The following is a 25,641-nucleotide window of genomic DNA, read 5'->3' as shown; positions in this document are numbered from 1 at the left end:
CATCTTGGGGAAAGACAGTTGTGTAAATACCAGACACCTACAGCATTTGGGGCAGGAGTGGTGGGATGTGGGGCTTTATGGCTCTGTGTGTATGTCTCTTTGTATTTATCACCATCTCCCGTGCACCCAGAGAGAGCAAGGGCGGCAGCTCCAGAGCCCCTGAGCTCTTCCTGAGTCTTTTGTCTCTTTGTGGATTGGTCAGTGATTCTCTCCGTGCAGGTTCTGAATCCTTTTCCCTTGCATCCACCCATGTGGGTTCAGGAAGGCTCACATCCAGCTGCTGCCCTGGGCCCACCCCCAGCCTTGCACACAGGTGCTCTCTGCTGTCAGGAACTTGGGGACACTGCCCAGCCAGCCCGAAGACAGCCCTCCTCATCCTGGGGCAACTTGCCTGCCTTCTCTGGTGGCACTGGCCTCGCTCCCTGTTCGGGCCCTGCCTCCTCGGCCCTGTTGCTTGCTCGCCAGACTGTCAATCACCCTAGACTTGGGGCATTTTACCCGCCTGAAGGGCTAGCTTGCATTGCTTCCATTTGTCAGGGAGCTTTAGGGATGCAGTCTTAAACACTGCCCGGAGGAAATGACTTCCTCAGGAGAAATTTAGATAATAAGTTCCTTAAGGAGAAACCATGTTTTATTAATGAGAGGCAGTATTGTATACTAGAGGGAGTTCTGGCTCTGAAGTCAGTTCATTGTCCCGCCTAGGGGCTTGCCTGATGCATTACCCTGGCCAAGCTACTTGACCTCTGTGCACAGTTTCCATCTGTAAAATAGGATTGTTACGAGGAGTCCATAGGGTTGTTATGAGGAACAACTAAGTAGACTCATTTGTGTAAAGCACTTGAAGAGTGTCTTACACATAGTAAGCACGTACTGAGTGTTAGTTGTCATTGTATCATCGGCGTTGAACGTGGTGGTTTATACTTAATAGGTGCTCATTAAATATTTTATTGAATAGTTGTAGCCTTCAGAAAGAGGAAGAATGATTTCCTTGTCTCTTACCATAAAATAAGAGTAGTAATGTTAGGTTGCAACAGAGCATTGTAGGCATGGAGACATTTATCCTCTGGTTGGGGATAGAATAATAGAATGTTGCAAATTCATTTTCAGTAACCATGTACCTACGACGTGTTCATCAGACCTAACACACTCAGTACGTCGAAGTTTGGTTCATGTTCACTGACTCCCAAGGTAATTTTGAAAGGGTAAAAAAGCTTAATCAGGTGATTTATTTCCAGAAAGCATTGTTATTGGAAGACTTCAAACTCCAGCGTATTTGATGGCTGTATGAAAACAAGGCTCTGCTCTTTCTTTATGGGTTCACTCTACATTCTAACTTATGTTTGCTTTTAAGGTGGAGATGGGTAGCAAGGTGCTCTTCAATTGAATAGGTTCTTACCTCTATGTAGCCCACTCAGCACCTAGCATGGCAGTTGTTCAGTAAATAATGTTTTCAGTTAATAAGTAAATCATGGCACATTTTTCTGTACCTTACATCACACCGATGCCTGGAAGGTACTTTTAAGGAGATTTTGTTCATGATTTTCCCCCTAGGCTGTTGCCACCTAATATGAGTGTTTCTGTCTTATTGTTGGGGTATTGAATTGAGGGCTGCTCTCAGAGTTCCTGCTCATCTACTATGAGAGGAACAAATGGTTCCCAAATGGTCTCGATGAGATGGTGGGGGAAAGGTCACTGCCACTCGTCTTTGATGAGGTGTCTGGGCTGTCCTCAGGATGAAGATCACAGCTCTGACAGAAGGAGGTGAATCATTGTTTTTCAAATTAAAAAAGTTGGTTTTAAAAGTTTATGCTGATAGTATTTCTAGTGGCGGGGACTAAAGAATATAGATCCTTGTGTTAGTAGGGAGGGTGATCACAAGGACAACAGTTTTTGACCCAGGACCTGGAGATTACAAATTGGAAAAGATGGTTTCAAAAAACCGGTCAAATCCATAAAGGTGACAAGAACATGATCCTGAAGTTCTTTGTCAGTGGTTTGTAAGTGCATGTTTTCGTTCTAAAAATATTTATTGATTCAAAACATGATTTATGCAAAAAGATTGCAACAGTCCTTTTTCCTTATGGAGAAGTTGGAAGAGCTTTAAACAGACTTTTTAAATGTCATTTCTGTTGTCTGCTGTCATTTTTTTTTTTTTTTTTTTTGCGGTACGCGGGCCTCTCACTGTTGTGGCCTCTCCCGTTGCGGAGCACAGGCTCCGGACGTGCAGGCTCAGCGGCCATGGCTCACGGGCCCAGCCGCTCCACGGCATGTGGGATCTTCCCGGACCGGGGCACGAACCCGCGTCCGCTGCATCGGCAGGCAGACTCTCAACCACTGTGCCACCAGGGAAGCCCTGCTGTCATTTTTAATAACGTTTCCCCCCCCCGCACACCCCCCTTTTTAAAAATGTCTCAGTGTATTCCAGAATTTTTTTTTTTTAAACTGTTAAATCCTCCCCGGTACCCAGCTTAAAAAAAAAAAAAAAATTATTTCAGTGTAAATGCGTGCAGTATGTTTCTTGTGTGGCAAGATTATTTCACAGGATTCATAGTTTTATAAAAAGAACGGGTGTGTATGATGGCCATCCCTCTGTCTCTGTCTGTCTCACCCACATTGAAGCCGCCATTCATAAAACCTGATGTTCGTGAAAGGCCGCACTTTCCGAGGGCACACTTTCTGGACCGTCTGAGCGTTGCTGCTGCAGCTCTACCCTGAGCTCGTGTGCGAGCATCAGCCCTGGCAGTGGAGCGGCCCCGGCAGTACAGGGAGAGCAGCACGTGGTGGTGACGTACAGATTGTACTGAGCAGAACTCTGGACCATTTTCTTATGAACGGTAGTGTCTACGTGGGGGAGAAGAAGTCCAAATTCTAGTTAGTTCCAGATGATTCACCACACAGAATGCATATTCTCTCACTAGTGTTTGGGTCTTAGTGAATAAAGGGAGTGTTCTGTGTTGAATCTTGGCTTGACCAGAAGGAAGTGATCATTGATCAGGGATTCTGGGGGGGAGGGGGGCGGTGTGTGTTATTTTCCCTCCACTAAAAGCAATAGCTTAGAATGAGATGACTCTACATCAGGATACCTTTCGCAGGACCGTTTTTTATCATCTGCCAGACTTAGTCTTTGCCGTCAGACTTTACTCATGGGGATTTATTAAAAATGATGGTTGGTTTCAAAAAAGGGGAAAGATAGACATTTGGCTGAAGTACGGTTGGTGGACTTTGACCACGTGGGAGTGTTTTTGTCTACAGAGCATGTTATAGAGGCAGAACCTGGCTGACGAATGCTCTTTATGACTTTGTCTATCATATGAATGGCAGCCCGAAGTGGGTTCCTCTTTTGTTATTTCCCCTCCCCAGTCTCCTCAGCACCGTATGTTTTTTTCCTTGCCTCCCAAATCCCGTTCCCATCAATCAGGTAGCTGATGAGCAGGCTGACTCCTGTCCCAAGTAGGTCAGATGCTAGCCCTGCTCCCCCATCCTCCAGGGGAGGAAGTCATCTTGACCGTCTTGGGAGGGAGTTAGGAGGTCCCGAGCCCAGACTGAAGTCGGCTCATTTTCATCTGTTCACACAGTGTTGCTTTGGGCTTCCAGGTCTTCATTCCTGGACAGCTTCTGACAGCAGTGGAGTGGAACTTCTCTGTTTGAGGAACTCAGCACTGGGCACCGTGCCTCCCAGGGCCCCCCTCCCCCAACCCCCTTAGGTCCAGGTGGGGCCTGAGTTTTCAAGTCCCATGATGCTGTGGCCTTTAGATCTCTGTGATGGGATGCACATCCAGGAGCCTGATTTCTCTTGGGGCTCTGATTTCCTTGGGCTCTACAAGCAGGGGAAGTTGGGAAGCCCTTGAGAAGCCAGGCCTTGAGGGTTTGAGTTAAAACCCGAAGGACACAGAGATCACAAGAAAGACATCAAGAGAATCTGGGAGACACTGAGTCGGAGGCAGAGGAATCCGATATTGCAAGAGGAGAATTTTGCTTTGGGAGGTTAACGAGGGTTGGTTGCCTTCTGAGTGAGAATGGCATTCTGTTTGTTAGCCCAAAATACATCAGACCCTGGAAATGTCTGAAGCCAGAGAGCTGTACCAGGAGTGAGAATTATGGAGTTGGAAGGACCCTTAGAAAAGCATCTCTAGGTCAGCCCCTCGTTTCACAGATTAAGGGACCGAGGCCCGTAACACATTGTCATGTTATCTTAATGCGTTTTACAGTTTCTACAGCACCTGGCTCTTCCTTCCAAGCCCAAAGAGGTTGAGGGGCTTTTTCTTGCCCACTCTGGAGGGAGCTCTTGGGACCCCTGTTGCCCTCCCCACCCCTTGACCTTGGTCTCAGGGTAGTGGGCACAGCGGCCGAATCAGCTTCTGCTGAACTTTTCTTCGGTCCCTGCCCGCTTCCCTGCCCCACCACTACCCCCCATGCAGGAATCTGAGCTCTCCCAGTGGGGCTGTGAAGGCCCTGGAATGTGGCACTCTGACCTCTGGCAGTTGAGTGTCCTGGATGGACCTGGCCTGGGAAACAGGAAGGACTCAGGGGAGGTGGGGAGAAGAGTGCTCCTTGGCCTTGGGGTGGGACGGAGGGAAAGGAAGTGCTGGGCAGTGTCGCTTCCCCAAGTAGGCCCAGTCGACTCCCCCAACATGGGAGACCAGGCAGCAGGGGTGCTGGGGGGTACGTTTCCTCAGTGCTGGGTCAGGGGGTACACTGCCAGAGCACTTGGGGTGAGGAGGAGAGGGTTTGAGGGAGAAAGGGAGGAGCAGACCAGAAGGCAGAGGAAACTGTTGCAGGAGATGACGGACATGAGAGTGGTGGGTGGAGAGAAGGGATGTCCAGCCCCTGTACAGATGGACACATTCTCGCTCTAGAAGCCAAATATGTTAAAAGGTGGGAAAGACCTTTCTAAAGTTTCCACCTCATTTTGAGACTCCCAGAGCTTTTTAACCTGCTCACCCTTCGCAAGACAGAGTTAGTGAAGTGGGTGGTTGCCCGTTCAGGTGTGTGAGGCTGACTGGCACTTAGCTGTCCTTTTCTGTGTTCTGTCAGTGATGGACCACCCCCCCCCCGCGCCCCCCATCGTGCATGCTCTGGTCAGTTACCTCCCTGAGAGAGATTTTCAAAAACCGTGAGGTCGAGCCTTGGTCATGAGGTCCACACCAGCTCCTTGCCTTGTTTCCGGATAAGGGCACCTCGTGTCCTCAAGCTTCCTCCCCGTTAAAGCACTTTGCAGGACGCACAGTAAGGGCTTGGAGCCGCCTCGTGCCGACCCTTGTGAAACCATGAACATCTTGCCAGACTGCACGTGAGGTCTGCCAGGATGGCAAGCCAGCTTTTCGTGGGGGGGGTTTTACAGGTAAATTCCATGCTCGTGGGAAAGGAATAGAAACGAGAGGCGGCAGAGTGTCTCTGAAACACCTGTTTAGGAGGAGAGCTGCCGCCGTACCTGAAGGGTTTGGGTTTCGTTTGTAGCTGGAATCTCTCCAAGCGGAGTCAGTTCATTCTTCCCGAGCCCAGGGCTGTCTTGAATGATAATTAGTGTTCCGTGGTCATGCAACATCCCACTGAAGCGAGGGCGCTCGTCTCCTTTTCTCCTTTCTCATGTGACATTGTACACAGTCCTAGGGGTAGTGGCCCTGATGCTAAGTGGAAATGTCTTGCTTATCAGACTCATTCACTGGTCCTGCAAACCAGGGTATGTGGCGCCCTTCCTCCACCTGATTGATACCAAAAGCCACCAGGTGAGGGCCATAGGGATGCTGCAGGCAGTGCAGCAGGTAAGCATCTTACCCAAGGTGTGCATCTTAGGACTTCCCTGAGAACCTAGCAATCCTCTGTAAACTTGAAAGTTTATTTATTTATTTTTTTAATGACTGAAAAAGCCATTTATTTTCATTAAACGTGACTTTAGACTATCGAGATTGAAACCTAAACATCTCTCCAAATGATTTAATTTTCACCTTTCCTCCGCTCTTTGATGATATCAAGACTGTACCCAGACAATGCCTTCTCCTAGAAGCCATCCGTCCTCTCTGATCCCCAGCACACCGGATATGCCTCACATTTAAGCACCGATCATATAGCCTGTTCTGATGATTTGTTTCAACAGATATTAATCAGGCACTGGCTACATGGCAGTCACTGTGATGTGGTTAAACCGAAGAAAAACCCCTGCCTCAGAGAACTTATAGAGGGGAGTCACTAACCAAAAAAGCAAATAGTTCTATGATGCACTGCAAGATAGATGAATGTTGTTTAAAAAAAAATAGAGCAGGGTAAAGGAATAGAGAGTGATGGAGTGGGGGCACTTGGAAGTTTAAAACAACAGAATTATTAAAGAGTGTGTGTATATGTTCAACACTACGTATCTCTGTATATTCTAATCCTTCGAAAATTGGTGATCCTTGTTAAATAGGATATGGATTTGAGCAGAGCATCCTTTGGAAATGGTCTATATTTGGTATTTTCTTTTATATCCTAACAACCATTAGTTCATTTTTGTTTGTATTTTTGGTTTTTTTTCAACCATTCGTTCTTGAAAGGTATATTGAACCTAATAAAATAGATGGTAATTTTTAACCTTTCAGGTAGGAGTTAAGGTAGCTATATTTCCAGAAATTGTGAGTTTTATCATTTGAACAATTTATTGATGACTTCTTTTACACTATAAAGCCTAACTTTGAATAGAATAACATTGCAGAGTCGAGGTCTTGCAAAAATTCACCTACCTAATAGCATGGGGAATACATGCTGCTGTAGCATGTGGAAAAAGGACTGGGTGATTCGTGTGGTTTTTATTTATGTTTCTTTTTGGAAGCAAATTAGTTATTCTCTATATGTGTATGTTTATGCATGCATGTGTTCAAATTTGAAATGTAGACAATTTATCAACTGTTTTCTTTAACTTTGAAAGAAAGTTAAAGTTTCTTTGCAGTGTTTTAAAATACCTACCCAAAAGGTACTTGCTTCCTAAACCCCTGGTAGGCATGAATTACTCTAAAGTATATTTTTTTGCATCTCAGACATCCTAGAAAGATGTTAAATATAAATGCATAAGTATTGAAGAACATAAGTAAACCTAAATCTTCGATACCCATGGAATATCTTTGAAGCTGCTACTTTTTTTCCCCCACAGGATATTATTAATGGAGCAGTCCCCTAGTCCAGTTTCACTTTCATTTTCTCCATTCAGCAAGTGAGGATTGGGACCCTACCCCCCCAGCAGCTCAGAATCCAGCTGCAAACAAACAGCTGCAGTGTCTTTGGATAAGTGAAGTGGGTGGGAGAAAATCAAGTTAACTTTGAGGAGAAAACATTTAAGACACACACAGTAAGATGGTAGCAGATTTCCAGTTAAACAGTGCAAGAAAGCTCCTGCCTCGCAGAGGACATGCAATCAGCAAAATACTCAGAGAAATGATTCAGTAATTATTTATGGAGGACCTACTGTGTGCTAAGCCCTGCTCTAGGTGCGAAAGATAGAGCTATGAACGAGACAGACAAAAATTTTATCAACCTGGAGCTTTCCGGTAGAGAGAGACAAAATGAACAGTGTTAGTAAGTAAAACATAATACCGTGCCAGAGGGATATACAGTCTGTGCAGAAAAATAAAGCCGAGAAGGGGAAGTGGTTTGCAGTTTAGAGTGGTCACGGAAAGTCATGCCGAGAAGTTCAGATCTGAATCCTGAAGAGGTGGGGGAGTGAATGGGTGCAGAACTGGGGTGGAGGGGAGGATGTTCTGGGCGGGGGGATGTGGGTTCCCAGGCCCTGAGGCTTTAGTGCTGAGGAGGGGAAGAGGTGCTGGCCTCGAAGTGGGGTATAACTGGGAGGCTAGCTGGGGCCGGGCACAAGCCTCATTTATCAGCATGAGGGGTTAGACTAGAATGTGGAGGCAGGTGGGAGCCATTGAAGACTGTGGGGTGGTGTTGATGTCACGGCCGAGACCCCCAGGGTCTCAGAGCTTGGCATCTGTTAGGTGTAGATGTTTGATTACTACACAAAGGAAACTCCAGTGTTGCGGGAAGTGTGCAAATGTATTTTTCAAACATGTTCTAAAGATTGCTTAATCTTTTTATGTCTCGTTATATTTGCTTGTATGGTCTATTATCACGTGAATCTCAGGGATTAAATCATTGCTGTACAAATCAGAGTTCTCCCAAGCAATTAATATTCATTTCTTGACATGCCCTAAGGCAAGAGTCCTGCTTTTCATTGTCCCCTATCTACATTTGTTTCTAGGAGGAGAGTTTCAGGTTCAATTTCAAGGACTTGATGCCTTTAAGAATCAATGTATAAGACAGGCCCTGTGTGGCATGAGATTTCTAAATAGGCCACAGCTCTCTGATTCCCATTTCTTTTTTGGGGGGGCCATGCCGTGTGCCTTGTGGGATCCTAGTTCCCTGACCAGGGATTGAACCCTGGCCCCTGCAGTCACTGAGTCCTAACCACTGGACTGCCAGGGAATTCTCTGATTCTGGTATGTAATTTATAACACTTCTTTCCATATAAACATACAGTAGCAATGTGGATTTTAATGATGTTTTAAGAAAAAAAAAGATCTGGACATACACATCAAACTTTCACTTACCACGAAACTGGGCACATAAAAAAAATGTTCATTGAATATTGCTGGCACCTTGTGCTTTGTTGCCAGGACCAGATAGCAGGAGATCCATGGAGTGTATAGGGATAAATAAGATCACACATAGAGATAATCTTGCTTCCCGCAAAAATTTAAAGGTTTGGGATTGAGGGTGTGATATTTAGGGATGATATTTCTTTGTAGAACAGTATCAGAGTTAGTGGTAAGGATCAGTTAGAAATATAATTGTTGGAATTAAAGGTGATCACTCTTTCACTTCTTATCATCTTCTACTTTGTTTACTTTGAAGAATTCAGATAAATTACTAAGGTGAGGTTCACAGCAGGGCCCAAGTTGATTTGCGAAGACATTTCCTTCAAAATGATTGCCAACTGATTTCACTAATTCATTACTCTGAAAAGATTCCTTAATGCTACTTACAGATCATTACACCTTTTAGAAATCATAACTTTTGCCTCAGGAGTATTGCTTTATGTGGAGGCATTATTGCTTTCACAAGGAAACCTTTGTTTCCTGGATGATAGAATAGTTGAGGTCAGGTTTATATTGTTGGGTTTTCTGTTCTTGGATGTTTCCAAAGGTTCTCCGGCAACTCCATTGTCTTGGCTGAGAAGGTGTCAGAGAGGCTCTGCCAGCCCTTGTGGTGATGACCGTCAGCCATGGGTCTCTAGGCCATATTCACTCGAGATGGACATCTCCAGTGTGAGATGAAAAAATAGCAGTGTTCCTCTCTTTCTTTTCCCTGGTGCTTGGGTTCTTTAGACTCACTTGGACTTGACATTTTGTCCAACCATTCGACCACCTTACTTCCCTATTTCTTCAGTTCCTCTTGTTGCCTGTTTGGTGATATGTCTGTGTGGAATTCAGATCTCGTTGCTTAGCTTTCCTCCTCAGCTAAATGTGTAAGTCTATGGAAAGCACCTAGTAAGTAAGGTCCCTGGCTCAGGAATTGTTAGCTGTTATCAGAAGATTTGACTGGCAGGGTGGGTGTGAAATGTGCTTCATTATCTGTGCTAACTGTTCAGCTAGTATAATGAAAAATTTATATCTTTCAAAGTGGTTATTTTCAGAATATCATGCTCATTTTGTTGTTCTTGTTGTTTGAAATTCTGGTCACATTTCTTCTTCTCCCTGTTGTGATTTACACTGTTGGATGAGTACAGTCAAGAAAAAAAGGCATTCCCACATCTAGCCTTCTGTTTGACTCTTGGTGATTTGACTAACAGATTTTAGGCTAGAGCATACATTAATATTTATAAAATGATACTGTGTATTATTCATATCCACAAGTACCTTTCTGGCAAGAAACATTGTGTCACATTATCTAATTATGGTCATGATAGACAAAAGTGGTAGGAAGGGAGGTAATAGAGTTTATTATTTAAGTTATTATTTATCCAACGTGGTTGAGGAATATTACACTTGTTCACTCATTTGACCTGTAAATAAATATTTGATATGTGGAAGTGTTAGGTAATAAAATGTTGAGGCTAAAAGAAAACTTGAGTTAGTATTAATATTTCAGAAGTAGGAAGACCGAAATCCAAAGATGTTTCTCAGTTATTTCTGAATAATTGACTTTCTTCCTACCACTGAACTTACTTTACAGAAGAAGTTTGGCACTTAAAGATTCAGATTGCTTTGCTTAAGTTCAGGTCCTCCTGTTCCTGTTTATTCCTTCTGCAGATGTTTACTTTGCTAAGCTACTATTTGCAAGCCCCATGATAGCCCAGTGATAAAAAGAGCCCACTTTCTGGTGCAGATTAGATGAGCAATTTCATTATACTGCCGTAAGCGAAATAATTTTAATGGATGTATAACAGAACTCCTACAGAGGAGACAATTCTTGATTTAGTCCCTATAGAGCAGATGAAACCTGGAGAAAGTATTAAAGACCAAATAGGAGCTTTCAAAGCAGGTGAAGAGAAGCAGATTTCTAGCCAGAGAGAACACCTTGTGCGAAGCCCCTGGGTCAGGAACAGTATGGGTCATTTGGGAGCACATCGTTACGAAGTATTGCTGTAGTAAGTGGGGAAGAGTGGAAGAGATGAGGGTGAAGAAGTGGACTGGAATCAAATCTAAACAGGCTTTGTGTTCTGTGGCAGAGACTGGAATGGCCGGATGTTAGGCTTTCTTTGGAGACCGTTGCTTCCCAATTCCATATCCTTAAGAAGTTTGATAGGGCTATTCTTATAACACCCTCACTAGGTATTATTTACACCAAAGCACCTCTGTAGGAGAATAAAGCACTGTGAGCCAGGTATCTAAGGGATGGCTAATCACCTGGCTTTAAGGACAGCTTTTAGAGAATCTAGATGAAGAGAGGAAATGTGAAAGAATTAGGTATACTTCTCCAAGATAATTTTTCCCTCAACTAAGATGTATCAATTTATTTATTTATTTATTTATTTTTTTTGCGGTACACGGGCCTCTCACTGTTGTGGCCTCTCCCGTTGTGGGGCACAGGCTCCGGACGCGCAGGCTCAGCGGCCATGGCTCACGGTCCCAGCCGCTCCCCGGCATGTGGGATCTTCCCGGACCGGGGCACAAACCCGCGTCCCCTGCATCGGCAGGCGGATTCTCAACCTCTGCGCCACCAGGGAAGCCCAAGCAATATTTTTTTGAAGCTGGTTAAACAAGGGGTTACATGTTTTAGTGGACATTCATGCTCAGAGAAGACTTTGTTGCTTAATAATGACATGTGCTTGACCAGAGGCCAGTCCAGCACTGCATAAGCATGGGCCAGTGGAGAAGGCCTGAGATTTTCCTTTTAAAATATTGAGATTCAGTCTCAAAGTAGGGGAAATGTAAGGGGATTGAGTTCTATACCATTGGGTTCAGTCAGACTAGTTGTAGCTCGGGAGGAGTTTCCATGAGCAATCAAGTATCCTGTTTTGATTATTTTTAAAAATTTCAGAAATGTAACCATTTGGTGTCTGACTTTGAGTAACTTCCTGGTAAAACCACACCAAAGGGAAACTGATTGAAAAAATATATTTATATGTCCAAGTACCTGGATGAGGTGACATGCTATATAGGACTGTTAGTCATAAGCCATTTATGAGATATCTTAATCTTTTTGAAGAATTCGTTTTTATTATGTTAATCACTTCTGTGGCTTCTATCTCTGTTACGTTGATTTTTCTCCATGTATTTATTAACTTCATCTTTCTTGTTTCTTTGGATTTACTTTGTTGATCTTTTTCTAATTTCAGTTGAATGCTTAGCTCATTTTTTTTTAACCTTTCTTATTTCCTGTGAAATTTCCCTTTAAACACTGCCTTAGCTGTGTCCCATCAGTGTTGACATGTGACATATCTATTGTTCTTCATTTTTAAGTATTTGATTAATTTTCCCATAATCCCCTCCCATTAAAAAAAAACCTTTTTATCATAGAAGTTTTCAAATATATACAGAAGTAGAGGCAACTGTGTAATGACTCAGTGCTTCAGTAGTTATCAATTCAAGGCCAATCCTGTTTTAATCTGTTGAGACCTCAGCCAGTAAATCCTCTAGGATTGGAGGTGCTAGAAAGGTCCTGCAGAGTGATATTTGTTATATTAAAAGCACCTTTGGCTTGCCTTACTCTGCACAGTGATTGTTTTCCAGACCTTAAACTGGTCTGATAAATGGGAAATTATTTTACATTTAAATTGTGACCACCGTAAGTGTATGATTCTCTGACACTGTGGCCAGTAAATTGTTAGCATTGTACAGTTTCAACTAAGATGCCAGAATCAAGGAAACACAAGGAGGAGAAGTCTAAAGGGACCTCATAGACTGTCCATCCCACCTCCGTTTTAGTGATGAAATGAATTGGAGCCGAGGGGGCCAAATGCCTTGTTCAGCGTCACTCTAATGACAAAGCTAAGGTTGTGGTCCCCTGGGCCGGGGCCTCTCCATGAGAACAGACCTCTGGGCTGTCTGATTTTCTATATGCAATTGAGGGTAGATAGTCCCGTATTTAAGCAGAATTGTGAAATAGGAGAGTTGTGTTCTGTAGCCCTGGTTTCTCCTCTCCTCATCTTGTTTCATGAATTCCTTCTAGAAATACTGCTTATCTTAAGTTCTTCTCTGTCCCCACTAGCTTCCTGTTATCAAAAAGGAAATTATCCTTCCCTTACTTAATCTTTTCCTCTGTTTCAAGATTCCTAGGAACATTTTATTCACATGCTTGGTATGATTTTGGTTAGAGTAGTGAGAAATTACACTGTAAACTCCTCTTTCCTAGCATTTTAAATCCTTAGTACCTTGCTCAGTTCTTGATGTATGATAGATACCAATAACTGATTGAGGAATGAATGTTTGAAAAAAAGAATGAATGAACGAATGACTTTACATGCTATAGTTCGTCCCTGGTCCTCCTCTGATAGGTGTATTGCTGAGGTGTTGACAACAGTTACAGCAATGGAACATTTGCTTATCATTCATAAATGTTTTACTATAAATGGATTTAGTAAATTGGTTCAGTACTGTTTTTTTTCCAAAGACTTCCCCACTTGGACATAATATGAATCAGTGGTCATGTTTGTTATATATTTAGAGGTTTGCATCAGTTTAAGAGTCCTCAAAAAAAATTGTGTGCATATTTTAGTATTTCCATTGTTTTAGATTAAGGCTTGGTCTACTCTGATGCATAGTTACATATGCCTAACATAGTTTTACTTTGTGGAAATGCCTATAAAACAAATTTTTATGTCATGAATCATTTCTACTGATAACCATAATTTTGCCCTTCTTGCTTTGCACTGATTACAGCATGAGGAAGAGAGGGAAGGGAAGCACCAGCTTTTGGAGCATCTGCCTTAAGCTGGAAGGAGAGAGAATGAAAGCTCACTGCATTAGGTTCCTCCTTGAGCAGAGCTGAATGCACGATAACAGCCAGCCGGGAGCTGGGGGAGTTAAGAGCAGCAATTTTACATTACACTGGAGTTTCTAGACTGGCATGGATAGAGATGCCAGTACTAGCTATTTGCATCTTACTGTAGCCACAGGGATATGTGAACAGCTGGAGAATTAATTTGATATATATTCCCAGCAGCCTCTCTTCTGCCAACAGAATTCCATTACTGTGAGCTTCTGAGTGTGTACCATGAACTTGTGTCTTGCTTTTTAATATCTACTATAGCGTGTTTCTGGTAAGTGGAATGCCACATAATGGGGTCTAGCCATATCTTGGTTTGGAGTAAGCTCCATTACCCTAAGCTGATATGAGGTAGAAAAGGTAAGGCTCTGAGTCTACAGATGCCTTCTGCCTTCAGGAATTTGGACATTTCAGATGAACACACAGTACTTTGTCCAATAAGTGCGGTTATACCTGAAACATTTTATTCCATGTTACTGGAATTTCAGACACCAGCAAGCAGATGGAAATATATTTTGACAAGCGGAGAGGTGGAATCTGGGACAAGTTGGGCCAGGGTTGCCATGGCTGGTTTCTTGAGCTCCTGGGCACAGAGCAGGTATAGCCCCTGGGGCTGCTGCTTCCCAGATCTGGAACTGGCTGTGTCTCTGTACATCTTCCAAGACTCCTCTTCTTTCACATCCTTTTCCCCTCTCCTACCCTGAGGATCACAACTCCTTTCTCAATAGCCTTTGCCCTTAGAATCTGTTATATCAACTGTGGAAAGAAGGAATTTCAGGCATCATCAAGAATATTGGAATGTAGTCTGTGGAACAGAAAGACCAAGTCCAGGGTTAGACTGAAGGTGACTATTGGAAGTACTGGTGTTTCAGGTGTTTTTTCTTTGGTACCACATGTACACTCTTAAAATTTTGTTTTTTGCAAAATCATTCACTACACTAAAGGTAAGTGAGCTGTTGGGAAAAATAGGGATGGGGCAGATCACTCAAAACCTATGGAACTGAACACAGAGGATAAATATAAACAATAAGAATCCAAATAAAGCTCCTGACTCAGGTAAGCTGCTCTTAACGTTTGCATCTGGAGCCCGGGCAGCCCATCCTTTGCGGCCTTACACACTCATGAGCTCAGGCTGCTTCCTTCAGGGCATGGAACCTCACAGGTATTTACTCTGAATGGAGACTAATTTCATCAGAATTACATTTAAGATCCAGGGGTAGTTTGTTGTTTTTGTTGTTGTTGTTGTTTTTGGCTGTGTTGGGCCATAACTGCTGTGCGTGGGCTTTTCTCTCGTTGTGGCGAGCAGGGGCTTTTCTTGTTGTGGAGCACGGGCTCTGGGTACATGGGCTTCTGTAGTTGCAGCATGTGGGCTCAGTAGTTGTGGCACATGGGCCTTAGAGCAAGCGGGCTTCAGTAGTTGCAGTGTGCGGGCTCCGTAGTTGTGGTTCATGGGCTCTAGAGAGCAGGCTCAGTAGTTGTGGCCCACGGACTTAGCTGCTCCGTGGCATGTGAGATCTTCCTGGACCAGGACTCGAACCCGTGTCTCCTGATTGGCAGGAAGATTCTTAACCACTGCGCCACCAGGGAAGTCCCCAGTGGTAGTTTCTTCATCATGATTTTTTAAACATGGGAGAATATCTCTAGCTTTTTCATTTGTACAGTCAACCTCCCCGGACAGTTAAATGTAGTGGAAAGTTCAACCACTAGAGCAGCCATTTCTTGCACTAAAGGAAGGAATTTAAACAAGATTATAAGCCTTTTCTTAAGGTGTTCATTTAACTGTGAAGACTTTTCCTTTTATTGTGAGAAAAGTTGCTCCTGATGTTTGTATAACATTAATGTGCTGGGGAAAATCACACATGAACCAACACACCTTCTGCATTATACTGACATCATTTTGTTCCAAATTGTGTATAACTAAAATCACGTTAGAGAAGTGTGTTTTTATGGTTCAGTAGTAACTGTTAGGGGAAGAGGTACCCAGTATCTTTTATTTCTCAAACCTGGGTCGTTTGCTATCTTGGCCTAAGTGTACCAGCAAGACACACTCTTTAGAACAGCAGTTCTCAAAGTGTGGACCACAGACCCCTGGGGAGGCCTGAGACATTTTCAAGTTGTACATGAGGTCAAAGTTATTTTCACAGTACTATTAACATATTATTTGCTTTTATTCTGTGTCGACATTTGCACTGCTGGTGCAAAAACAATGCTGGTAAAACTGCTGGCATCTTAGCATGAGCAAAGGCTATGGCCCCAAACTGTGTTAGTGAGTCACCGCTATGCACTTCCAGTAAAGTAAGTACTAATAACTAAATGACAAACCAAATAAAAAATCAGTTTCTGGTCCGTTTCTCTGGTGAGACAGGGCCGGGAGATTTTGTCCTCAGCTCCTTGCCTGGGTGGGAAAGTCAGGCTCTAGAGCCGGCAGAAGTCTTTGTTTGGGGGTCCCACCAAGTTCCCCAGAGTGCTACAGCTGAGTGGAGCGGCTGCTTGGGACTACTGCTCCGGTGGTGCAGAAAGCCTTCTTGGAATCTGACATGACATCACTTTGGGACCGTTGGCCAGCTGCTCCTGACTTGGCCACATGAAGGCTCAGACTGTCCCTCTCTGAACTGAAGAGAACCAACACTATTAGCATATCTGTCACCACCGTGAATGCAAGGTATTTCAATGAAGAGTATCAGGAGGACATCTACAAATCCCAGACTGGCATGTGTCAGTTCTGAGGAATGGTGGAATAACCCAAGGTATCTGGGTGACCTTTGGAGACAGCTGAGACAGAGCTACAACAGGGCAGTGGCTGGCAATCAACTCATAGCCCATCTTCTCCAGCCGTGTGGCTGACAAGGTCTTGGTGCCCCAGCCGGCTGCCAGGCCTGAGGTGGGAGAGCTGAATTCAGGACATTGGTCCAACAGAGACCTCCCGGCCCCACGTGATATCAGGCGGTGAGAGCCCTCCCAGAGATGTCTGTATCAACACTAAGACCCAGCTCCACTCAACGACCAGCAAGCTCCAGTGCTGGACACCCCATGCCAAACAACTAGCAAGACAGTAACACAACCCCACCCATTAGTAGAGAGGCTGCCTAAAATCATAATAAGTTCACAGACACCTCAACACACCACTGCACTCAGTCTTGCCCACCAGGAAGGCAAGATCCAGCCTCATCCACCACAACACAGGCACCAGTCCCCTCCACCGGGAAGCCTACACAATCCACTGAACCAACCTTAGCCACAGTGGGCAGACACCAAAAACAAGGGAACTACAAACCTGCAGCCTGTGAAAAGGAGACCCCAAACACAGTAAGTTAAGCAGAATGAGAAGACAGAGAAATACACAGCAGATGAAGGAGCAAGGTAAAAACCTACCAGAACAAACAAATGAAGAGGAAATAGGTAGTCTACCTGAAAAAGAATTCAGAGTAATGATAGTAAAGATGATCCAAAATCTTGGAAATAGAATGGAGAAAATACAAGAAACGTTTAACAAGGACCTAGAAGAACTAAAGAGCAAACAAACAATGATGAACAACACAATAAATGAAATTTAAAATTCTCTAGAAGGAATCAATAGCAGAATAACTTAGGCAGAAGAACGGATAAGTGACCTGGAAAATAAAGTAGTGGAAATAACTACTGCAGAGCAGAATAAAGAAAAACGAATGAAAAGAATTGAGGACACTCTCAGAGACTTCTGGGACAACATTAAATGTGCCAACATTCAAATTATAGGGGTCTGAGAAGAAGAAGAGAAAAAGAAAGGGACTGAGAAAATATTTGAAGAGATTATAGTTGAAAACTTCCCTAATATGGGAAAGGAAATAGTCAAGTACAGGAAGCAGACAGATTCCCATACAGGATAAATCCAAGGAGAAACATGCCAAGACACATACTAATCAAACTATCAAAAATTAAATACAAAGAAAAAATATTAAAGGCAGCAAAGGAAAAGCAACACATAACATACAAGGGAATCCCCATAAGGTTAACAGTTGATCTTTCAGCAGAAATTCTGCAGGCCAGAAGGAGGTGGCAAGACATATTTAAAGTGATGAAAGGGAAAAACCTACAACCAAGATTACTCTACCCAGCAAGGATCTCATTCAGATTCGACGGAGAAATTAAAACCTTTACACACAAGCAAAAGCTGAGAGAATTCAGCACCACCGAACCAGCTTTACAACAAACGCTAAAGGAACTTCTCTAGGCAGGAAACACAAGAGAAGGAAAAGACCTACAGTAACAAACCCAAAAGAATTAAGAAAATGGTAATAGGAACATATATATCGATAATTACCTTAAATGTAAATGGATTAAATGCTCCAACCAAAAGACATAGACTGGCTGAATGGATGCAAAAAGAAGACCCGTATATTTGCTGTCTAAAAGACACCCACTTCAGACCTAGGTACACATACAGACTGAAAGTGAAGGGATGGAAAAAGATATTCCATGCAAATGGAAATCAAAAGAAAGCTGGAGTAACAATTATCATATCAAACAAAATAGACTTTAAGATAAAGACTATTACAAGAGACAAACAAGGACACTACATAATAATCAAGGGATCAGTCCAAGAAGAAGATATAAAAATTGTAAATCTTTATGCACCCAACATAGGAGCACCTCAATACATAAGGCAAATGCTAACAGGCATAAAAGAGGAAATTGACAGTAACACAATCACAGTGGGGGACTTTAACACTGACTTTCACCAATGGACAGATCATCCGAAGTGAAAATAAATAAGGAAACACAAGGTTTAGATGATACATTAAGCAAGATGGACTTAATATTTAGAGGACATTCCATCCAAAAACAACAGAATACACTTTATTCTCAAGTGCTCATGGAACATTCTCTAGGGTAGATCACATCTTGGGTCACAAATCAAGCCTTGGTAAATTTAAGAAAATTGAAATCATATCAAGTATCTTTTCCGACCACAGTGTTTAAGACTAGATATCAATTACAGGAAGAAAACTGTAAAAAATACAAACACATGGGGGCTAAACAATACACTACTACATAACCAAGAGATCACTGAAGAAATGAAAGAGGAGATTAAAAAATACCTAGAAAGAAATGACAATGAAAACATGATGACCCAAAACCTATGGGATGAAGCAAAAGCAGTTCTAAGAGGGAAGTTTATAGCAAATACAATCCTACCTCAAGAAACAAGAAACATCTCAAATAAACAACCTAAGCTTATACCTAAAACAATGAGAGGAAGAAGAACAAAAAACCCCCAAAGATAGCAGAAGGAAAGGAATCATAAACCAGATCAGAAATAAATGAAAGAGAAATGAAGGAAATGATAGCAAAGACCAATAAAACCAAAAGCTGGTTCTTTGAGAAGATAAACACAATTAATAACCCATTAGCTAGACTCATCAAGAAAAAAAGGCAGAAGACTCAAATCAACAGAATTAGAAATGAAGAAGGAGAAGTAACAACTGACTCTGCAGAAATATAAAGGATCATGAGAGATTACTACAAGCAACTATATACCAATAAAATGGACAACCTGGAAGAAATGGACAAATTCTTAGAAAAGCACAACCTTCTGAGACTGAACCAGGCAGAAATAGAAAATATAAACAGACCAATCACAAGCACTGAAATTGAAACTCTGATTAAAAATCTTCCAACAAACAAAAAGCACAGGACCAGATGGCTTCACAGGTGAATTCTGTGAAATATTTAGAGAAGAGCTAACACCTATCCTTCTCAAACTCTTCCAAAATATAGCAGAGGGAGGAAAACTCCGAAACTCATTCTACGAGGCCACCATCACCCTGATATCAAAACCAGACAAAGATGTCACACAAAAAAACTACAGGCCAATATTACTGTTGAACATAGATGCAAAAATCCTCAACAAAATACTAGCAAACAGAATCCAACAGCACAATTAAAGGATCATACACCATGATCAAGTGAGGTTTATCCCCAGAATGCAAGGATTCTTCAATATACAGAATCAATCAATGTGATAAACCATATTAGCAAATTGAAGGAGAAAAACCATATGATTATCTCAATAGATGCAGAAAAAGCTTTTAACAAAATTCAACACCCATTTATGTTAAAAAAATCCTCCAGAAAGTAGGCATAGAGGGAACTTACCTCAACATAATAAAGGCCATGTATGACAAACCCACAGTGAACATCATTCTCAATGGTGAAAAACTGAAACCATTTCCACTAAGCATAGGAACAAGGCAAGGTTGCCCACTCTCACCACTGTTATTCAACATAGTTTTGGAAGTTTTAGCCACAGCAGTCAGAGAAGAAAAAGATATAAAAAGAATCCAAATCAGAAAAGAAGAAGTAAAGCTGTCACATTTTTGCAGATGACATGATCCTATGCATAGAGAATCCTAAAGATGCTACCAGAAAACTCCTAGAGCTAATCAATGAATTTGGTAAAGTAGCAGGATATAAAATTAATGCACATAAATCTCTTGCATTCCTATACACTAGTGATGAAAAATCTGAAAGAGAAATTAAGGAAACACTCCCATTTACCATTGCAACAACAAAAAAATACCTAAGAATAAACCTACCTAAGGAGACAAAAGACCTGAATGCAGAAAACTGTAAGACACTGGTGAAAGAAATTAAAGATGATACAGAAGGATAGATATACCATGTTCTTGGATTGGAAAAATCAACATTGTGAAAATGACTCTACTACCCAAAGCAATCTACAGATTCAATGCAATCCCTATCAAACTACCACTGGCATTTTTTACAGAACTAGAACAAAAAATTTCACAATTTGTATGGAAACACAAAAGACCCCGAATAGCCAAAGCAATCTTGAGAAAGAAAAACAGAGCTGGAGGAGTCAGGCTCCCAGACTTCAGACTATACTACAAAGCTACAGTAATCAAGACAGTCTGGTACTGGTGCAAAAACAGAAATATAGATCAGTGGAACAGTATAGAAAGCCCAGAGATAAACCCATGCACATATGGTCACCTTATTTTTGATAAAGGAGGCAAGAATATACAATGGAGAAGAGACAGCCTCTTCTATAAGTGATGCTGGGAAAACTGGACAGCTACATGTAAAAGAATGAAATTAGAACACTACTAACACCATAAACAAAAATAAACTCCAAGTGGATTAAAGACTTAAAATGTAAGACCAGACACTATAAAACTCTTAGAGGAAAACATAGGAAAAACACTCTTTGACATAAACCACAGCAGGATCTTTTTTGACCCACCTCCTAGAGTAATGGAAATAAAAACAATAATAAACAAATGGGAATTAAATTTAAAAGCTTTTGCACAGCAAAGGAAACCATAAGCAAGACAAAAAGACAACCCTCAGAATGGGAGAAAATGTTTGCAAATGAAACAACAAAGGATTAATCTCCAAAATATACAAACAGCTCATGGAGCTCAATATCAAAAAAAACCCCAAACAGTCTAGTTAAAAAATGGGTGGAAACCTAAATAGGCATTTCACCAAGGAAGACATACAGATGGCCAAGAGGCACATGAAAAGATGCTCAGCATCACTAATTATTTGAGAAATGCAAATCAAAATTACAATGAGGTATTACCTCACACTGGTCAGAATGACCATCATCAAAAAATGTAGAAACAGTAAATGCTGGAGAGGGTGTGGAGAAAAGGGAACCCTTTTGCACTATTGGTGGGAATGTAAATTGATACAGCCACTATGGCGAACAGTTTGGAGGGTCCTTAGAAAACTAAAAATAGCAGTACCATATGACCCAGCAGTACCACTACTGGGCATATACCCTGAGAAAACCATACTTCAAAAAGAATCATGTACCAAAATGTTCATTGCAGCTCTTTTTACAGTAGCCAGGACATGGAAGCAACCTAAGTGTCTATTGACACTTGATGATGAATGGATAAAGATGTGGCACATGTATACAATGGAATATTACTCAGCCATAAAAAGAAACAAAATTGAGTTATTTGTAGTGAGGTGGATGGCCCTAGAGTCTGTCATACAGTGTGAAGTAAGTGAGAAAGAGAAAAACAAATACCATATGCTAACACATACATATGGAATCTAAAAAGAAAAAAGTGGTTCTGTAGAACCTAGGGGCAGGACAGGAATAAAGACACAGACGTGGAGAGTGGACTTGAGGACATGGGGAGGGGGAGGGGGCGCTGAGACAAGGTGAGAGTGTGGCATGGACATACTCTACCACATGTAGAATGGATGGCTGGTGGGAAGCAGTCGCATAGCACAGGGAGATCAGCTGGGTGCTTTGTGACCACCTAGAGGGGTGGGATAGGGAGGGTGGGAGGGAGGGAGGCTCAAGAGGGAGGGGATATGGGCGTATGTGTATACATATGGCTGATTCACTTTGTTATACAGTAGAAGCTAATGCACCATTGTAGAGCAATTATAGTCCAATAAAGATGTTGGAAAAAAAATCAGTTTCCTTTAAGAATGCCCTTTATTGAAGCAGTACAAGTTATTAATTTTATTAAATTTCAATCCTTGATTATACATCTTGTGAATATTCTCTGGAATGAAATGGGAAGAATGCATGAAATAATTCTGCCTACTGAAGTCCCACAGTTGTCTCGAGGTAAAATATCATTTCCTGGTTTCTTCTAAGTGTCTGAGTGGAGATGTCAGGTTAGTAGTTAGTTATAACTGACTCTTCGCTGGAGTACTCACATATTTGCATATATTTGAACATGCGCGAATTCTAATTCATACATGAAATTATCACATTTCTTTCATTTTGTATATAGAGAAATTCGCATTTGGTGTCTTGCAGAAGTTACAAACTTAAAAATACATTTGCAGAGGTATCTCAATTATCTTGACCTTTCAGGCTCGGAGACTACATCTTGTCCCATGGAGAGCACTAGGAAAAAACTACTTGATATAAATAGTTAAAGGGCAGTACTCCTGTTTTTAATCCCCCCCGCCTTGTTTTTAAAGTCCTGACTAGTCCAAGGAGAACTCAGAAACTATATCACAATCAGAACCTTGATCCTTGTGCTGTATATGTGGAGTTACTTAGGAAAAGAGATTGTAAAACATCAAATTTGCCAAGTGCTGTCAGCGGCACTATTGGGCTCAGATTTGATTTCTGTATAATCAGAGTTCACTCAGTTTTTGCTTTCAATCCCTGTTGGATGGCTGTTACATTAAAGTATAATGTTCTGTAATAGAAAAGCATAAAAGCATTTGTCTCATAAACATGTTGTACTTGATCCTATAAAGCAGTGGTTGCTAAGGGAACTACAAAGTTCCCTTTTTAAAGGAAAAACAAAGTATTGATTAGGATGGGGGGCATAGAATTGAAGGGGTTTCCTCTCAAAAAAGAAAATAAAAGCATGTAAAACATTTTTTGCTTTAGAGTCAGATGCCTCCTGACTGGACAGGGTGGCCATGACATTTCCTGAGGGGATGGTCAGGCTTACCTGTCGCTGTTGCCAAGAGACTTCTGCTGAGAACAGTGAGGAGCTGGAGAGGGCATTAAGGGAAGTTGCCTTTTAATTTTGATTCCACACACAGGGGATATGGTCTTCCTGTGGGGAGGCAAAGAAAAACATCTGGCAGTGAAAACAAATTGGCCCTGAGATGGACTTCTTGGACGGGCTGTTGATGCCAGCCAGTTGATAAGAGGCTGAAGCCTAGAGCTGAACTGGGAAAGAGACTAATGACAGTTGATGCCTAGAGAGAAAGGTACCAAAGTATGACTGAGCATTTCTTCAAAATGCCTGCCTCATTAATGCTTCACTAATAAGGTTTGTGTTTGTTTGTTTGTTTTTGCGGTACGCGGGCCTCTCACTGCTGTGGTCTCTCCCATTGTGGAGCACAGGCTCCAGACGCGCAGGCTCAGCGGCCATGGCTCACGGGCCCAGCCTCTCCGCGGCACGTGGGATCTTCCCAGACCGGGGCACGAACCCGCGTCCCCTGCATCGGCAGGCGGGTTCTCAACCACTGTGCCACCAGGGAAGCCCTAATAAGGTTTTTGAATAAGATTTTTATTATGTAAACATGTTCATTATAATGAAACATGTTTTCCTTGTTATACATCTATGCATTTGTTCACAAGACATTTTCTGTTTAAAAAAAAAAAAAAAAAAAAGCATAGTCAACAGCATTGACCATACCAGTGACATGGAAAACTAGATAGTTACTGAACGGTTGTACTAAGTCCTGGGGTTAAGGTGGTTCAAAGTTGGATAAGACCTGGCTCCTCCTGCACGTGAGGACTCTTTGTCTAATGGGGAAGTTAGACTTGCATGAAACCATTATTAGAAAGGGTAAGAGGTGTGTACAGGTGTTTGTAGGAGCGTGGAGGATAGAGAGCTCAGAGTTGGAGAAGACTTCTCAAAGAGGTAACATTTGACTTGGGTCTTGAAAAATGAATAGGAGCTATCAGAGGAAGGAGGGAAGGAGGTGTTCCAGGCAATGATACTCTGTGAGCAAAGGCATGGGAGCATTTATTGAGGGTTTGTAGTGAGAATCTGTGTGCTTATTGGAGCATTAAGATGTGTGAGGGGGCTTCCCTGGTGGCGCAGTGGTTGAGAGTCCGCCTGACGATGCAGGGGACACGGGTTCGTGCCCCGGTCCGGGAAGATCCCACATGCCGTGGAGTGGCTGGACCCATGAGCCATGGCCGCTGAGCCTGTGCCTCCAGAGCCTGTGCTCCGCAACGGGAGAGGCCACAGCAGTGAGAGGCCCGTGTACTGCAGGGAAAAAAAAAAAAAGATGTGTGAGGGATTGGTACACGATGAGTCTGTACAAGTAGGTATAAGCTGTATCATGAAGAACCTTGTATTATACAATAAGAAGTTTGAACTTTTTCTTGTTGGCAAGAGAGAACCAATGAGCAGGCTTGTCTTTTGAGGAAGATGATGCTGGTTGACAGTGTGGGAAATGGGGTAGTGCAAGGAGACAGGTTAGAGGATGCTGCAGTGGTTCAGGAGGGTGATGTCTTCAGGGAGTTCCAGTTATGATGGAGGGAAGGGATGTTTATTGTGGAAAAAAAATCTGCATCAGAATCCACTTGATTTGGTGATACATTAACTGCATATATTTACAAAGATAGTAATAAAGATTTCTTCTTGGAATATGGGATGGGAATGAGGAGAAATACAGTTGTTCAGTAGTTCAAATGTTACTTGAGTTTCTTACTGATTTTTAGGTTCCTAGGGTTGAACTAATTTTGAATTACAAATTTGAATATACAGTCAAAAGAATTTCTTTATGGTAAATTTTGCTGAACTATATTAGGCTGGTGGTACTAATAACATGTCAACAATTAAATATAGAGATAAGAAATTGTTTACGTGAGCCATTTTGTCATGTGTTATAACCAAAGACTAAATTATCACCTACTTTACTGTGTTGAGTTGTTTCAGTATATTCTATTCTAGTTTTCCTTTCAATGTAATTTAGTAATTTCACTGTCATCTTGAAGATAGGAATGTCCCTTTGTGTGTATACATGTTATATACCTGTTATTTCTAAAGACCAAATCCAGGCTAAATAGGAAAATAAATCTTAAAACAGATAACTTCTGTTTTTGTTTAAGCTTCTAAAATTGTTTTACTAAGAGATGAAGCTTTGATCAAATGAGAGCCTGATCTTCTGAAATCAAAACACAGGAGATTTTCTATTCTCCCTTTTCAAATAATCACCCTGAAGCTCTTTATTTTGTAAATGATATCCTTCTAAAGACCCCTTGACAAGAAAATTATTTATTTCAGTGAGGGAGAACAGTCTTTTCCTGACTTAGGCAGTAAGTCAACGATGTCACCAGAAGGAAAAGTTAGCCTTGTAAAAATTATAGCCATTTGTTTGCGCTGTCTTTTGTGAAAACACATTCTTAAGATGTCTTTATACCTGCCTTACTTTGAGCAACAAGTTTAAGTATCTTAAATTCAAGCACTTTTAAAAGATTCTCTCCAGATATGGTTATCAGAAACATGTTTACTATTTAATAGTCAGTGCCCAGTTAAGGTGTGATAAAGTATCTATTAAAGATAATGGGCCTTCCCTGGTGGCGCAGTGGTTGAGAGTCCGTCTGCCGATGCGGGGGGACGCGGGTTCGTGCCCCGGTCCGGGAGGATCCCACGTGCCGCGGAGCGGCTGGGCCCGTGAGCCATGGCCGCTGAGCCTGCGCGTCCGGAGCCTGTGCTCCGCAAGGGGAGAGGC

The 25,641-nt window shown here is 42.2% G+C and overlaps 1 protein-coding gene across 8 annotated transcripts in view; it reads left to right on the top strand.

Annotated features, from left to right (window-relative positions):
• Positions 1-25,641, top strand: part of CRIM1 (cysteine rich transmembrane BMP regulator 1) — a 211,980-nt gene that overhangs the window by 22,165 nt on the left and 164,174 nt on the right. The gene's annotated exons all lie outside the window — the stretch shown is intronic.

The sequence above is a fragment of the Kogia breviceps genome, chromosome 11 (genome assembly GCF_026419965.1).
Source record: "Kogia breviceps isolate mKogBre1 chromosome 11, mKogBre1 haplotype 1, whole genome shotgun sequence".
Lineage (NCBI taxonomy): Eukaryota > Metazoa > Chordata > Mammalia > Artiodactyla > Physeteridae > Kogia > Kogia breviceps.
Note: the sequence above shows the minus strand (reverse complement) of the source record. Positions and strands in the feature narration are given on the sequence as shown.